The following is a 7500-nucleotide window of genomic DNA, read 5'->3' on the forward strand; positions in this document are numbered from 1 at the left end:
CTTGCTTGCTTTTTCCATGTTCCAAGCCCTATGCCAGTAAATTATATTAATAAGATGCCTGAAAGTTGTTGCACTTCTGGTCACAGTGCATCTGTTCCTCTGCCATCCCCATTCCTAGCCATTAATGGTTTTACTTTAGATGGAAAGGATATGTGCTGCCAACTATCATATTAAACTGCTGACAGGCCTTTGTGAATATGTCACCACCACTAAACTAAACTATTAAAAGGATGGTGAGATTCCACGTAGATGTTGAATTGGTAGCAAACCATGTGATAAATTTGGTTTGCTGAGAAAAAAATATCTTTGTCACAAATGTTTGCTCTTTTCCCTTGAAAATGTATTATGTCCCTTTTCAGACTAAGCAGTTTACAGAAAGTGATGTTCTTTTAGTCTTGTTGAGAGACATTGAAACTCATGTAACATAATCCCCTAGCACAAGTGCAGGAAGTTTGTATCTGTTTCCTTACTATAGCTACCTTTTACACTGACGGCTGGCCTCTCGCAGTTTCACGTCTCATGTTTCTAGGAAGAGCGAACTTGTGGGGACTGTTTTGGTTACAAAAGAACTTCTTAACTGAGTGTCATTTAACAGAGCACTTCGGATAAACAGCAGAGGCACTTTGTTCCTAACATGTCCTTGCTGAGCAGAGCTTGTACAGCTGTTGAGTTAATTATGAATCAGGTTTTTTAGGAATTAAAAAGTGGGCAGTGATACCAAGTGTAGCTACAGGAAAACTAGTACTTTAAACTAGCTCATTCAACAAAAATGGCATAATTTTGTCGTGACACTTATTGTTTCTGCAGGGGAACTAAAATTCAGCATCATGTGTGTACCATTTGTACAAACCTGCTGGACGTAGCTTGGCCACAGTGATTTACGGACATCAAACTGCATCACTGAAAGAAAGAAAGAGAACATCTATGGTACTTGTGTGTATGTGTGTGTGTGTGTGTGTGTGTGTGTGTGTGTGTGTGTGTGTGTGTGTGTGTGTGTGTGTGTGTGTGTGTGTGTGTGTGTGTGTGTGTGTGTGTGTGTGTGTGTGTGTGTGTGTGTGTGTGTGTGTGTGTGTGTGGCAAAGAGAGAGGTGGCGAAGGCTAAGGATAAGGCATATGAAGAGTTGTATGAAAGGTTAGACACTAAGGAGGAAGAAAAGGACCAGTTTCGATTGGCTAGACAGAGGGACCGAGCTAGTAAAGATGTGCAGCAGGTAAAGGTGATAAAGGATAATGACGGAAACGTACTCACAAGCGAGGAGAGTGTGTTGAGCAGATGGAAAGAGTACTTTGAGGGGTTGATGAATGAAGAGAATGAGAGAGAGAGAAGGTTGGATGATGTGGAGATAGTGAATCATGAAGTGCAATGGATTAGCAAGGAGGAAGTAAGGATAGCTATGAAGAGGATGAAGAATGGAAAGGCTGTTGGCTCAGATGACATACCTGTGGAAGCATGGAGGTGTTCAGGTGAAATGGCAGTGGAGTTTTTAACTAGACTGTTTAATGAAATCTTGGAAAGTGAGATGATACCTGAAGAATGAAGAAAAAGTGTTTTGGTACCGATTTTTAAGAATAAGGGTGATGTGCAGAGCTGTAGTAACTACAGAGGGATTAAATTGACAGCATGAAGTTATGAGAAAGAGTACTGGAAGCTAGGTTAAGAAGGGAGGTGATGATTAGTGATCAGCAGTATGATTTCATGCTAGGAAAGAGCACTACAGATGTGATGTTTGCTCTGAGAGTGTTGATGGAGAAGTACAGAGAAGCTCAGAAGGAGTTGCATTGTGTTTTTGTAGACTTAGAGAAAGCATATGACAGGGTGCCTAGTGAGGAGTTGTGGTATTGTATGAGGAAGGCAGGACTGTCAGAGAAGTATGTAAGAGTGGTACAGGATATGTACGAGGGTAGTGTGACAGCAGTGAGGTCTGCGGTGGGAGTGACGGATGCGTTTAAGGTGGAGGTGGGGTTACATCAAGGATCAGCTCTGAGCTCTTTCTTATTTGCAATGGTGATGGACAGATTGACAGATGAGATCAGACAGGAGTCCCCATGGACTATGATGTTTGCAGATGACATTGTGATCTGTAGTGAGAGTAGGGAACAGGTGGAGGAGACCCTGAAGAGATGGAGATATGCTCTAGAGAGAAGAGGAATGAAGGTCAGCAGGACTAAGACAGAATATATGTGTGTGAATGAGAGAGAGGATAGAGGAATGATGAGGATGCAGGGAGTAGAGGTGGCGAAGGTGGATGAGTTTAAATACTTGGGATCAATAGTTCAGAGTAACGGTGAGTGTGGAAGAGAGGTGAAGAAGAGAGTACAGGCAGGATGGAGAAGAGTGTCAGGAGTGATTTGTGACAGACGAGTACCAGTAAGAGTGAAAGGGAAGGTCTGCAAGAGGGTAGTGAGACCAGCTATGTTATATGGGTTGGAGACAGTGGCATTGACAAAAAGGCAGGAGTTTGAGCTGGATGTGGCAGAGTTAAAGATGTTAAGATTTGCACTGGGTGTGACGAGGGTGGACAGGATTAGGAATAAGTATATTAGAGGGTCACTGAGAATAAAAACGAAACAAACCAGCCAAAACACCTTGCCGACTGTTACACCAACTGAGCGAATTCAATATGTATAAAGTAAAATAAAATAATAGATGTTGGTGTCAGCTCTATGTAAACTTATAAATGGTAGTTTAAAGAACTTTCAACAATGATGTTACACTACGAAGAATATCTTCACATTAAGATGAAAGTTACCTATGTATAAGTTCGTATAGTCCTTTCACGACCTTGTCCAAACGGCTAGAAAAAGGATTCCAAGTATCTACTGTTCACCTGTTTCGTTGGAACAATGTTGCCTCTATGTTGGTCTATGCAGTCCCTTCACAGCTTATCAATGTGTCCGAAAGTAATCTGAAATGACTACTTTTCACCCATTGATAAACGGGTATGGCAACGAAGAAAAAATGGAGCAAACAGCAGCAAGTGCAACGTGAGGCAGCTGTATATGAACGAACGATTTATTTTTTGTTGCTGCAGCTCTCGCTTTGTCACAGATGTGTTTATGAGAGAGCTGAATTGGTTCCTAACAAGGCTTTTTCCAAAGGATATTTTGCTCCATTTTTTCTTCGTTGCCATACCAGGTGAACAGTAGATAGTTCTTTAAACTACCATTTATAAGTTTACATAGAGCTGACACCAACATCTATTATTTTATTTTACTTTATACATATTAGAGGGTCAGCCCAGGTTGGAAGGTTTGGAGACAAAGCCAGAGAGGCAAGATTATGTTGGTTTGGACATGTGCTGAGGAGGGATGCTGAGTATATTGTGAAAAAGTTACTAAGGATGAAGCTGCCAGATAACAGGAAAAGAGGAAGGCCTAAGATAAGGTTTATGGATGTGGTGAGAGAGGACATGCAGGTGGTTGGTGTGACAGAGCAAGATGCAGAGGACAGGAAGAAATAGAAACAAGTGATCCGCTGTGGTGACCCCTAACGGGAACAGCTGAAAGATGATGATGATGATATATATATATATATATATATATATATATATATATATATATATATATATATATATGTGTATGTATGGGTTCCTATCATTTGTTCTAGTTTTCAGAAGCTCGAACTCCATATGGTCAAGGCCATATATTTGAGTTTTTGAAAACTGAAAGCTTTTGAATGGATATCATGGTACAGTGCGGATCGGGAAATTTACCCTTTTCCTCACTGTAGTGTGATCTCGGAGTTGGTATATATAATTTGCAAGGGGTGTGGGGAGTGCAGTTGGGCTTGCTCCCCTGTAAAAATGTACAAAAGCTAGATTTTTATTTTTGATGTTTGCTCATATGGTCTCTTCAATATTTTTTTGGGGAGTTTCTAAAAAGTCAATCATCTGACATGCACCTACATACATATGTATATACATATATATATATATATATATATATATATATATATATATATATACACACACACACACACACACACACACACACACACACACACACACACACACACACATACATACACACCACACATATATATATATATATATATATATATATATATATATATATATATATATTTATTAATTTATTTATATGTTCATAGGTAGGTACTAGGCTATTGGCCCTGGGACCTATGTAAGCATAGCCAAAAAGGTACCCTGGCTTTCACCACTCAAGAAAATTATTTTCCTGTGCCCCTGACAAGCAGAGCCACAGAAGTGATCCCCGGGGTGAATTTCCTATTTTCCATCCAATCATCAAGATTTTTCTTGAAGAGTGTTAATGAGGAGCTTTGTTTGATATAGATAGGTAGTTTGTTCCAGAGTATGGGAAGTCTCTGGGACAGGAATCTATCCCTCCAGCATGTTCTGTTTATTGTGGTGAAAAGGTTTAAGTCCTTTGAGCGTGTAGCTCAGTGGGATTAGGATTTCCTTAAATGGAGCATGTCCAACAGCTCTGGGTTTGACATAGCTTTGCATGTTAGGCAGAGATCGCCTCTGACTAGGCGATATGCAACCGAGTAAAGCTGGAGTTTTTTGAGATGGTCTGCATAGGACATCTGTTTGAGGTAATTAATCCCCTTTGTGAGGCATTTCTGTGGCCTTTCCAGTTGTTGTAGAGGATTTGTGAGGTATATACCTAAAGGGATGTTGTACTCTATAATGGGTCTAATGAGTGACAAATAGAGGGGAACAATGACCTCTTTTTTCCTGGCTGAGAAACCTTTTGTGATGAGGTGTGGCATGTAGAAGGATTTCCTGACTACTGTGTTGATGTGATTATCAAAGGAGAGACTACTGTCCACCTGTGTCCCAAGGTCTCTTATCACACTTTCTGTGTTAAGTAGACTACCACCTGTGTAGTAGTTCATGGGTACAGAGTTTTTACCAAAGGGGATGACAGTGCACTTTTTGGCATTGAGCTTGAGGCCATGGCTTTGACACCAGGCATCTGTCTTAGTGAGGCCCTTTTGTAGCATGTCAACATCATTAGGAGTTTTGATTATGGCTCCTAGTTTGCAGTCATCTGCGAACTTCATTAGCCAAAGACCTTCTGTGTTAACCTGTACTTCAGAAAAGTAGATACCAAACAGGAGAGGACCCAGGACAGAACCCTATGGTACTCCACTTGTCACTGGTCTGAAATCAGATTTGGAGTCTGCTACTTTCACAGTGTGGGTTCTGTCAGTGAGCCAGTTGGCAACCCATCTTGTGATATAGGATTTATACCTAGTTTAGTGAGTTCCAATTTGGTTATATACGTGCATCATCTCTCACAGGTTGTAGTGTTGGGTGGTAGGAGGAGAGGGTTGTTTGTGTACATGAGGCAATTGCTGCATTGCCCCAAGATGCCCAGATTCATCAGGTAGACAGGAGAAAACAGTGGGAGCTGACCCTTAGACATGCCTGGATTAGTGCTTATTTGTTAAGTACTAAAACTGTTTTTCTCTAGAAAAGTGAGGAAAGTTGAGTACTGTAGTAATTTGTAGCTTATGTAGTGCTTACAATGAATTCTGAACAAGTGCTGAGCTTAAAGAAACAGATTTGAGTTCTAAAGCTAAAAGACTGGCTAGTTCTAAGGGAGAATGTGAAGAGCAGACTTTATGGCACCAGGAATAGTTTAACCCTAGCTAAGCGGAGATGCATAAAGTGTATTTTTCTTTTAATATAACAGTAGCAAATGAGCAAACTGATTTAAACCAGTTAACCAATTAACTAATAAAAAGCTAAAAACTGAGCCCTGTTCCAGCAGTCTTCAATTAGACAAGTTCTAACTGCACACTCCTGCCACTAGGGTGCAGGGAACCTTTTCCAAAAAAGATGGCCTGGATTAGTGCTCAAGTTATACAAACAAGGCTAGATTCAGCATGCCTGAATGTAGTCTATGCTGCAGCAAACAAGACACACCAATTTCAGAAAGAAACAGTTCAAATAAGCAGCACAATAAGCCTTTAACTAGAAACTCCCAGCTCAGAAGGGCAGAATGTACCCTCTCCTCCCACAAGAGTGCAGACCACACCTTCTTAATGTAAAATAACTGGCCTGAAGCCCAAGTGCTTAAACCAGAACTAATGCACTTTTAGAATAACAGATACTGAGCCTTCAATCAGCAATTCCCAATGTAGAAGGATGTAAGCTACCTATAATATATAATCTATGAACCTACCTGTCCTGCCACAACAGTGCAGACCACAAACCTTCTTAATGTAAAACAACTGGTCTGAAGCCCAAGTGTTTAAACCAAAAAGCTTAGAATAACAGTAACAATTTAATCAGGCTACTAACAAGCAGTAATAAATGCAGCAGAAGAAATGCATTTAAGTACTTTTAAGGAGAGGCAAAAGCAAAATAAAGTAATAAAGTAGGGAGAAATAAATACAGTAAAAGCAGATAAATAAAGTGCATTTTTTTGTTAGTAAAGTGCAAGGAGAGAGGAAGGAGGAGCACAAGATAATTCAAGGTTAAGAACCTAAGTGAGTTGGCCTTCTCAAATGTTCTCTCTGTATTAAGTAGAGTGAATACCAGTTTGGGAGGGGTGTCCCAGATCAAATTTACAGTAGGGGTGGGCAACTGCAAAGCCACCAACAATAACAACTCTACAAGAATAGGGTGGGAGGGAGGGGAGGAAAACAGTTTCAGGACAGATGAGAAACATAAAACAATGCCCAAAAATATATAAAATAACTCAGTCAGGCAAACAATAATTCAGTCAGGCAAAATTAAGACAATGCAGAACTCTGAAAGGTTAAAATGCCAAGAAATATACTTATCAATGAGCGATATATTTCCAGATTGTTTGAGAATCACACTTCAGCCAGAACACCAGGAGTTTCCAACAGTGTATGCAGGAATTTACAAACAGAAACTATTTTTAAATCGGCAAGCCTTGAAGCAATCAGATAACACAAAAACTGTTAGACCAGTTTTATAAACTCCACCACAGGAATAGGGGGTAGCAGTTTCAGGACAGATGAAAATTCAGTCAGGTAAAAAAATAATTCAGTCAGGCAAAATTTAGACAATGAATAACTCTGAAAGGTTAAAATGCTAAGAAATATACTTATCAATCAGCTATATATTTCCAGATTGTTTGAGAATCACACTTCAGCCAGAACACCAGGAGTTTCCAACAGTGTAGTATATGAACTAGGACATTCCATTTAAAGCTGTTTTATCTTGATTTACCCTTTTTATTTATTTCCAGGAGATGCAGTAATTACATGATATAACTTTAGATTTCTTTGGGTTTTTTGAAAGTTTGTCTTCTTGGGGTGGTTTTTTGCTCAGTACTAAAGTGACTTTTGTTTTTCACTTAGTTCTTTTGGGGGATTGAGTACATTCTCCAGCGAATTCCAGTTTCCAGTTGGATGGTTACAGTACGTTTTTAACTTTTATAATTATTATTTTTATTAGTACTAGTTGTAGTAACAGTAGTAGTAATTTTCTTGTTAAAATAATTTAGATTCTAGGAGGTTGATTTAGGTGCCACAGGCTT

General features: G+C 39.6%; 1 protein-coding gene across 8 annotated transcripts in view; it reads left to right on the forward strand.

Annotated features, from left to right (window-relative positions):
• PITPNM2 (phosphatidylinositol transfer protein membrane associated 2) overlaps positions 1-7500 on the forward strand; it is a 3395372-nt gene that overhangs the window by 2411726 nt on the left and 976146 nt on the right. The gene's annotated exons all lie outside the window — the stretch shown is intronic.

The sequence above is a fragment of the Protopterus annectens genome, chromosome 3.part1, assembly GCF_019279795.1.
Source record: "Protopterus annectens isolate FY-2018-M chromosome 3.part1, PAN1.0, whole genome shotgun sequence".
NCBI lineage: Eukaryota > Metazoa > Chordata > Ceratodontiformes > Protopteridae > Protopterus > Protopterus annectens.